This window comes from Aethalodelphis obliquidens, unplaced genomic scaffold (assembly GCF_003676395.1).
Source record: "Aethalodelphis obliquidens isolate GAN/ISIS:26980383/991018 unplaced genomic scaffold, ASM367639v1 scaffold3, whole genome shotgun sequence".
NCBI lineage: Eukaryota > Metazoa > Chordata > Mammalia > Artiodactyla > Delphinidae > Aethalodelphis > Aethalodelphis obliquidens.
In genome coordinates this window covers 2,262,613-2,273,021 of record NW_020837947.1, presented here as the reverse complement: position 1 = coordinate 2,273,021, position 10,409 = coordinate 2,262,613, and the positions used below count along the sequence as shown (strand labels likewise).

Sequence of the window (10,409 nt, the reverse complement as noted above, 5' to 3'; positions counted from 1 at the left end):
AGAATCATAATTTACTATATTCAAACAGCAAGTTAAGCCAGAACAAAATGATAAACAGAAAACTCATGACTTCAAACAAGGCATTATTGTCCTTGGTTTCCTTAGTTTCACCAGTGCAAGAGCATCATTCACCTGAAAGATCATGAGTCACAATTAAGAGCACTGGTACAGAACGGTTTCCTTTTTTCTTTAAAAAGTGCCACATCTCATTTAAACAACAACAACACACAATGCTAATGAAAGACCGTTTGTCTCCATCTCTTGTCAATGAGGAAAGGCCAGAGTGATTTTTTTTTTTTTTTTTTTTGCGGTACGCGGGCCTCTCACCGCTGCGGCCTCTCCCGCCGCGGAGCACAGGCTCTGGACGCGCAGGCTCAGCAGCCATGGCTCACGGGCCCAGCCGCTCCGCGGCACGTAGGATCCTCCCAGACCGCGGCACGAACCCGTGTCCCCTGCATTGGCAGGCGGACTCCCAACCACTGCGCCACCGGGGAAGCCCCAGAGTGATTCTTTGATTCCAATTCGAAATGGTGTTCACTGGCCAATGCCTAAGGCCTCCAATTTGGAGGAGTCAGGCTGAGCGTTTCTCAGACGTCGTTGTGCTCCTAAGACAGGACTGTCAGTTATCAGTCTCAAGTGGCTGCTGGGGAGCTTGAAGGCGTGTGCAGTTGCACGTGCCATTTCATACTTAGTCATCTGTTCATTGCCGGACCAGTGAAAGGTTCTGTTAACTGATGGATCCAGCATCCTCTTCTGTGATAACTGACGCACACAGTGCCACATCTTTGACGTGTGTGGGGAACCGCTGCTGCCGGTGGTCGCTGTTCGCAGACTTGTTGCTGAACTGCACTTTATCAAACATAACGGTCACGGCACTTTCCTCAAGCTTTTTGACTTCTCCGTACAGGACAGGAATTCTCAAAACAGCAGCTCCTAGATTGTTCTCCAGGATGGCCCTTTCTCCTTCTAGTTTTGTTCTGCCATAAAGATTTAGGGGACTTGGTACGTCTTCCTCTCTCTAAGGTGGACTTGTTCCAGCAAAAACATCATCGGAGCTAATGTAGATTAGAAATGCTCCGACCGCAGCTGCGTTCTTCACCGAGTTCCCGGAAGCATCGACGTCAGGTTGCGAAGCAGCATCCGGCTGATTTTCGACAACATCTGGCCTCTCTCTGCTGCACAATGTACTAGGACACGGGGCTGAAAGTCATAAGTGATGTGATGAACTGCTTCAGACTCCAAGAGATTAAGCTGCTCAGATTTTGGTCTTGCTCTTCTAAAACCACAGCCGACGGCATGCCGATTATTCTGCTGAAATTCTGCTAAATTCTTAGCTCTGCCAAGAAGCCTGGTGGCACCAGTAATCGGAACCCGCCAGTTGGGGCTGCTAACTTCCCCCTCCACCAAAGGGCAGTTCACGGGGACAAGGTGGATACAGAGCTCCGTCTCCCGCCCGCCGTGCCCGCCGTGTTGGCGTCGCCGCAGACTCGTTTTCACTCCAGCGCCCTCGGCTCTCCTCCCCTAGGTCCGGGCCGGCCGATCTGTCAGACTTTTAAAATTTATAGTTTGCTGGGCTCTTGTGTCTCTTCAGAGTATGTATGTTTATAGCTAGCTTTGTATAGGTCATTTCGTATCCCTCCTCTAGCAGAAGGTAATCCCAGATGTTACGGGCTGCTAAGCGAGGCCCTGCCCTAGTCAGTAGGCTAGGAGTCTAGCCAACGGAAAACAGTGGAGACGGAAAAACAGTTTAAGTCTGTTATCAAGGAGCGTTGGTCATTGAAAATATGTAGGCGTCTGAAATTTGAGCAGATTCTGTAGATCAAATGAGAAATATTGAAAGTTTCTTCATGAAACTCGAATCCTGAGAACCTCTGGTGGGAGAGTCCGCAGCGCCGTTGGCACCCGTCTTCTCCCCGTTCTCACAAGCCTTCACGCAGCGGGCATGCGGCCTGCTGGCTACCCGTCCAGAGGGACACATCTGGTCGTCTCCCGGGCATCACGCCTGCTCCAGGGGTTTCAGCGTCACAGAGGCACTCGGCAGTCTGCTGCCGTCAGCTGCTTGTTTTGTACCCTCTGGTTCAATGGCAAGCTTCCTGGTTGCAGACAACAGTCTCAGTCTATCCCTAACTTAGACAGAAATGCAGTTTCTTGGAGAGATACAGGATGGAGAATCAGGCGTCAAACCAGCCAGGAGCCTAGGAAGATGGGTAAAGAAACAGCCTGGTGGTACCGCAGCAGGATTTTTATTTTTTAATTTTATTTTTTCCGTAACGTCATATGGAAAAACCCGAACAAACTTCTTGGCCAACCCTATACGTCTTGGATGCTCAGTTGTTCGAGCACCAGTGGAGAAAAAACTATCCCTTCTCCACCGAACTGCCTTTACTCCTTCATCAGAAATCAGACTGTATTAAATTTGACCTTTATAAGGACCCCTCCCTGAAAGTTTCTCAGCCAGCAAGACTGTTTAGTACATGCCAGAGAAATGTAAGGAATGATAGATGTATTCTCATTTGTTTTTACTTGCCTCTTAAAACGATTTGCATTGGCAACTGTTACTAATAACCACCATTCATAGTAATAGGCAAAAACAGCTGAAGACAACCTTTGCAGTTGGTGGAGCGCTCTCCCAGGAGGATGGGCGTTCACCAGGCAGGAACTTTGTTTCAGTCACCGCCGTCCCTTTAGGTCAGTGACAGATGCTCCCAACAGCTCAGGGGGAATTACTTATTCCTCTTTTACCGGTAAGACTGTGTAAGTTGTAGAGGTGGGACCTCAGCATTTTCTGACAGGATGAGCAGGGCTTCTATCCACCAGCAGAACCAGGACGTAGTTCAGAGAGCGAGTTGTGGAGTCTGAGGAGTGGGGCTGCTCGCTGCAGACACATCGGGTACTGATTTGCATTGAAGTTTTGGTTGAAATCTGTACAGTGGCCTAGACCTGATTCTGATGGTGGCGAGGGCCGGAGTGGACATACCTTGGTAATTTTTCCACGCCCATGGTTATTTGTGTTGTCCTGAAAGTTGAGCTGGGGTTTCCTGGGTAGGGACTGATTATCCCTAAGAGCGATAACCAGATTTGTTTCCTTTGCTCTAGTGTTTCCCCTTCTGTGGTGAGGTGGTGAGGGCCAGATTGCTGTCACCTTACCCCTTTCGGGGGTCTGTACTGTAGGTGAGAAACCCGGAAATAAGAATCTGCAGGCTTATATGCACATTGTTCCTCTCTCCTCCTGAGAGAGGGAAAGCAACTTGATTCTCCCAGTATAAGTAAATCCTCCTCAGGGAGAAAGGGGGAAGGCTCCTGGGTTCTTACTCTTTGGAATGTAATTCAATGTCTCCAGGAGGAGAGATTGCTGGAATATCTCCATGGCTCCAGGGCTTCAAACCCTTTTGAAATGTAAGCACAGATCATGAGAAAGGTGAATCTCTATTCAGTGAAGACCTGCCCTTTGTCCAAGGTCCCAGTAAAATTTGTTCCGTAAGCCCTAACCATGCAGAAATATAGAAATATTTTCTCTGCAGCCTACAGTCCCACACCCAGTTGCTGGTTGTAACTCACCAAAGAACAAGCTGGAATAGCTGAGACAAACTTCGGGGCCAGAAAATGGTCAGGGTGTGCCTTGCAGGCCGGAACGCGCCGTAATGCAGCTCCTCTCGCTTTCCAGCAATTTGAACAGCTTTATTGAGATATGCACACACCATGCAGTTCGCCCCTGTCACGTGTACAGTTCAACAGTCTTTAGTCTATTCACAGAGTTGTGCCACCGTCACCACAGTCAGTTTTAAAATATTTTCATCACCACCAAAAAGAGCCGCATACCCATTGGCAGTCATTCTCCCTTTTCCCCACCCCTCCGACCTTCCCCCAAGACAACCACTTCCTGACTCTCGAGAGTTGCCTCTTTTATAAATAGAATTACACAATATGTTATAATATGTGTTCCTTCGTGACTGCCTGCTTTCACTCAGCATAATGTTTTCAGGGTTCATCCGTGTCGCGGCATCTATCACTACTTTATTTCTTTTCATTGCCGAATAATACTCTGTATGGATATGCCATATTTGATATGTCAGTTCGTAAGCGGATGGACATTTGAGTTGTCTCCACTTTTTGCTGTTATGAATACTACTACTAAGAATATTCGCACCATATTCACATACAAGTTTCTGGGAGAACGTTTTCTCTTGAGTACATACCTAGAAGTGGAATTTCTGAGTCGTACAATAACCCCACGTTTAGTATTTCGAGGAACTGCTGAACTGCATTCCCCAGCAGCTGCATCATTTTACATCCCTGCCAGAAGTCTGTGAAGCTTCCAGTTTCCCCACATGCTCACCAACACTCATTTGTGTGTGTGTGATGAAGGTGGATATGATTTTATTTTATTTTTGAAGTTTTGAATTTTATTTATTTTTTATACAGCAGGTTCTCATTAGTTATCCATTTTATACATGTGAGTGTATACATGTCAATCCCAATCTCCCAATTCATCCCATCACCACCACCTCCCCGCCACTTTCCCCTCTTGGTGTCCATACGTTTGTTTTCTACATCTGTGTCTCTATTTCTGCCCTGCAGACCAGTTCATCTGTACCATTTTTCTAGGTTCCACATACATGTGTTAATATACGATATTTGTTTTTCTCTTTCTGACTTAACTTCACTCTGTATGACAGTCTCTAGACCCATCCACGTCTCTACAATGACCCAATTTCGTTCCTTTTTATGGCTGAGTAATATTCCGTTGTATATATGTGTCACATCTTCTTTATCCATTTGTCTGTCGATGGGCATTTAGGTTGCTTCCATGTCCTGGCTATTGTAAATAGAGCTGCAATGAACATTTTGGTACATGACTCTTTTTGAATTATGGTTTTCTCAGGGTATCTGCCCAGTAGTGGGATTGCTGGGTCATATGGTAGTTCTATTTGTAGTTTTTTAAGGAAACTCCTTACTGTTCTCCATAGTGGCTGTACCAATTCACATTCCCACCAGCAGTGCAAGAGGTTTCCCTTTTCTCCACACCCTCTCCAGCATTTGTTGTTTGTAGATTTTCTGATGATGCCCATTCTAACGGGTGTGAGGTGATACCTCACTGTAGTTTTGATTTGCATTTCTCTAATAATTAGAGAAAAAGAACTGGAAACCAAACAGGAAAAAGAACTGGTCAATTTTTGCCCAGTAGGATATATACTTTAGGTGGAATTAGCAAACAAACATAATGAGGAACGAATGCTCATTGGAAATTGGAAGTGGTCTGTTTGAAAGAAGGAATCCTGGGGCTGTAGTCAAACTAACTGGGTTCTGGACCTCTCAGCTCGGCCCCTCCTGTGGACTTTGCCTCTCACGAGTCAGCTGAGGGTGCTGGACCCTTGGTTCCGTGTTTTCACACAGGGCTGTAGGAGCCCAGGCCTCTCAGGGTGCCTCAGGGGCTGAGGAGGGGGAATGGAAAGCCACTTATCTGCCCATGACATATAATCAAGTTCTCATATTTGCAAAGAAGAATTTCCCTTTAACAGCTGCCCTGGGGGAAGCTGCTGGGCTGCGTGCCTCTGTTGCTGCGTCAGCATGCTGCCCCGAAGGTGTAACCGCCGGGCAGAAGAAAGCAACGTTTTGTAAAGAAAGCAGATGGGACTTCTCCGCGAGCAGCCAGCATATTCTAAGAAAACATGGTGTGCATACTGTTGTCTAGTGAGTCTTGCTCAAAGTTACTGAGAGTAATTACTAAAATTAATGTATTAAAAGCAACCCTCCCCCCCAAAAAAACCACCCACCCCCCAAAAAAAACCACCCACCTAAAACTGTGTCATGTTTAGGTATTAAATAACATCATCCGTTGTGATATGCCTAGTAGTAGGAGCGAGTCAAACTAGGTCATTTACCCAGTATGCGTTCTGAAGTCTTAGCACTAGAGAAGGAGGTGCAGTTGATCTGCAGCTATTTCCATTTCTTTGAAAAAGAAAAGAATAATTACCACGGGCTTCTGCAGACATTTGGCAATGGGTCTCCTAAGAAAGAGCAGAGAACCTTTAAAAGTTTTTACTGAGAAAACAGAAGACTCTAAAAACTTGGCCATAGAGTGTTTAAACACTCTGTAAGTTTATAACGCTGTAAGGCTATAAAATGGCCAACTTTATAAGAACAAAGAAATAAATATTGGTTGATTCATTATGGTCAAGTAAGGATGGAGAAGGAGAGCACAGGAGACAGACAAGGGAGAAAGTGAAAAAGAGAAATGGGTCGGGAGGAGGGGGGCGGGAGGAGGGGGCAGGAAAGCGCAAGGGCTGGACCCCAGGAAGGAGAGTGACCACGGGGGGCGGGGTGGTGGTGGTGGTGGGGGTGGGGATCGATGATTCCTGCAGGGAAGGAATGTGAAGCTGTCTTTGTCTTCCTCTTAGGAGACTGGGCCATCAGCTGATACAGTAGTGACCCACCATACACAGTTGTCTTATCACTTCTATCAGTGATTGACTTTTCGGGATCAATTAGCCGCAGAAACTTCCTGGGAAGAAATATTCTCAACTGCTGCGGTGTGGACAAAATCATCTACTAAATTACTTGCTTCAAGATATAAAATCCAGCAGATTTTCCCTTGTCCAGTTCTGAGGTTGCTAGAATCCGAAAGGCAGGGAGGGAGGTATATATATATATCAGGCTATTTTTATAGGTGATGTCTACTCCTTAAGTAATTCTCAAAAAACGAGTTGATAAAAAACTCCAGGATTCTCTGAGGTCTATCTCTGCATGTTGAAAAAGGAGTGAGATCTGTAGTGCTGTGAAATATTTTAAATATCTCCCAATATTTAAAGCCTGTCTGTGAGATTGAATACAGGGCCAGAGAGGCAAACTCTCCAAAAATACACATTTTTTTCATAGCGACTAACTCGTCGTGTGGGCTTTAAGAAGCATTAGAAATATAGGCCACCTTAGAATGCATGCCTGAATAGGAAACTTTGCAGAAGATAATCTTGCTATTTCTCTCCAGAGTAGCTGAATTTTCCACTGTGGTTTGGATTTCTGTGGTTTTAGAAATAATTTATATGCTAAGTGCGTGTTCTGTTATATAATAGCAACCGTACTGTAGGTATCCTTGTCCATCAGCCTTTATTCACCATACTTGTATGCGGTAAAGCCCTGCTTAGTAAGATGACTCATAGGTGGAGTGCTCTCGTTAATTAAATTTTACCTTTAAATAAAAGATTTGGAAACTTTAACATAGAAAATGTTTAAAATGCAAATCCATTAATTAATAATCGTAATGTTCAGACTAAGACGTCAAAGTAGCTACTATAATAATGCTTCTTTTTTTTTTTTCAGGTAAAACTAATTTTAATAATAGATTTTCTCAAACACAACAGATCCAACATACAAAAACATATTTATATAACCCAATATACTTCATCATGCAAAAAGTATAAAAATATTAATAGGCTATTTTACATATTTTAAGTTTAGTTTTAGTTAGTTTAGTTAGTTTAGTTTAGTTAACATTACTTGATTCGTAGTTAAAAGTAACCATGATAGAAATCAGGTTTGGTTCTCCAGTTTTTGAAAGTTTGTTCCCCAGCTGAGTGCCTTGTGTCCAGAAAGAAGGGGAGAATAGAATTAGTGGGAAAACTGGCCATCAGTTAAATTGCCTTTTTCTGTCCAAAATAAAACTTCATCAGTTTATAAAAAAACCAGTTAAAAAAAAAAAACAACAGTTAAATTTCTGATTTCTCCTTAAGAGTACCCGATTTGAGTACTCCCCTTAAAAGTACTCTGATTTCAGTCAGATCGGAGAGGGAGACAAGGCAGCTCTGCTCTGGCGTGGGCCTGGCCGTGGGATGGAAAGACGAAGCAGACGAGCTTTCTTCGGCTCCCTTTACAGCGTTTCTCCTCCCTGGTGTGTCCCGTGGCCTTATTCCTCATGATGCAGCTGGCCAGGCACCGGATCTTTCTAGCAACCTCCAGAAAAACTTGGCTTTCTTGTAATCCACTTCTGAAACACCTTGTACCATCACGTGTGGGGAGAGCATGGGACACATAAAGGACAGATTTTGGACTGAAATCTAATTCTGATATGCAGTACATGTATTAGGGCCAAGTTACTTAATCTCCCTCCAAGCCTCAGTTTGTGCATCTGTAAAATGGAGATAGCACCTCATTGGCATAAAGGTTGTGAATACTAAGCAAGGAAGCAGCACCCAGCACACAGTGGGTTCTCAATTCATCGTCCCCCCCTCACCTCTGTTTTCGAAGACTTATTATTCCTAAGCAATATGTGTGGATTTTAACAAAGATCTGTGGGGCCACCCGTATAAAGTCAGCATCTCCAGATGGGATGGTATGTCTTCTGTACGTAGGGTGAGGGTATAGAGATAAGTCAGTATGTTGTAAGTACTCCATTTACTAAGAACATAACGGAGTCCTGGGGTCCGATCCTGGTTTCATTACTTCCTGGCGATGTGACTGTGGGCACGTTTCCTCTCTGCTCTCAGCTGTAATGTTTCCTCCTCGTAGGTGTGTGGAGGAAACAGCAGATAACCCATGCAAAGTGCTTATTAGCACACTGCTGGGTGCAGAGGTAGGGACCCAGGCATGGCACCCAGAGTTGAGTGCAGCTTTTCTAATACCCTCTGGGAGGTGGAGCCCACTCTCTTCTAAGGGCCAGAAAGGACTAAAATAACCCTGATTTAGAGCCACTGAAGTACGCCTCTTGAAGAAGTGTTCTCAGAAGTTAAGAAAATTTTAGATCATTTCTCTTTAGGGAGATCTTAGTTTACCTTTTGAGTTTTCCGAACTTGTCACTTAAGATAAACCAACCAGGTCACTCAGGGTAGGCTAGATTCTGCTACGGTGGCAGCCTCATGTCTCGCCCAGATCCGTGTCCCTCCCGGGCCTGGCCCACGCTGCCATCACTTGGGGAGGCAAGCTGACAGGGCTCCCCCGTTTGGAGCACCACGAGAGGAGAGAGGACGTGGCTACTTAAGGGGCTTGCCTGAAAGTGCGAGGGATCTCCTCCAGTCTCGTTCACGAAGGAAACCAACTAGGTGGGGAGCTGGAATCTGCCCTGTGCATGTGTACGGACATGTATACAGAAGCAGGGCATTTGAGCACACCAATTCCACCTCGCCCGTGGAAGGACTCTGCATTTCTGGCAGCGCTGCACTGGGGGATGGCAGGGTACGTGGTCCTCTTTGATTCCCAGAGGAAAATTCCAAACAAGACCCACCATTTCACGGCTGAATTTACAGTGATTTTTAGGAATAGCTTTTTCGAGGAACTAATGATCGGATAAAGATGGATTTGGGACCTAGAGACTTGGAGCCTGGAACTGTGATTTTATCTAGAGTGAAAAGCTGAACATCATTGCTCCTAATAGAAATTAAGTGTTCGATAATTTTTGCCACTGAGAGGCTGAGAACAGAACCTCTAAGGAAAAGACAACGGGTTCATACGGACCATATTCCCACTTCAAGTGTCAGCAGGAACTTATTTTTTGGTGACGACTTTCATGCCAACAGATCTGTTATTAAATAAGACCCCACGAGTTCTGTGTTACGTTGGGAACTGGTCTTTCTTCAGATGTGTGCCCAGTGTACACATCTTCAAGTAGGTGGTAATTTTAGAAGATCTCGCTGATAGCAGCAGATGTCTGGTTGGCTTTAGCATAAACTGTGTCCGCTGATTGAGATGTCACTTAATATAGAAGGACACACAGCAGAAACACTCGGGGATTGTGAGTAATGGAGTGACAAGGGTACGTCCTTCTGCTGGGAGGGTCGATTCCAGGGGTTAGGGGAAGGATTAGAGCTGTGCAGACAAACTGAAATTGACAAACAATAGGCTTGTATTTTGTCCCATTTGTAGAGTGTATTAATGTGGAAAAGTAAGTAAATAATGAACACGGGGGGCAGCAACATACCTAAAAATGCTTAGTGCCTGGCTCAGAGTGGGTGCTTGATAGTTGCTTTGATGGAACTCCATCAGCGCTTTTGCTGTGTGTTAGCTCTGTCCTGGAAACCTGGGGAAGTGCCGGTTGCTACAGCGAGGCCCTTCACAAAAGCCTCAGTTTCAGGTCCTCAAGTTGAGACATCCTTTTAGTCAACTTGCAGAGTTTCTAGTTACACATTCTTGCCCCTCCCAGGGTTTATTTAGTGGTGGGAGAGCTGGGAGGGCTGCAGACCTTCTAGGAGTGCTCGGTGGATCCTAGATCAGCGCCCGGTCTGTGTTCTGGAAACTTGCTGCCCAGCGAGCGGTCCCTGCACTGTATCAGCACTGTGTCTCCCAGGGCTTGTTAGAAATGCAGACTCTCGGGCCCACCCCAGGGCTGTGGTCCCAGTGTCCGTGCGTTCACGAGATTTCAGGGGATTTATGTGCTCCTTAAATTTGAGAAGCACGAGGCTCTCAGAATTAGAAATGATGGT

At 45.4% G+C, this 10,409-nt stretch overlaps 1 pseudogene; it reads right to left on the bottom strand.

Moving 5' to 3' along the window:
• Window positions 1–420: 420 nt before the first annotated feature.
• LOC113606246 (methionine adenosyltransferase 2 subunit beta pseudogene) lies at window positions 421–1,978 on the bottom strand (annotated as a pseudogene).
• Between the last annotated feature and the right edge of the window lie 8,431 nt (window positions 1,979–10,409).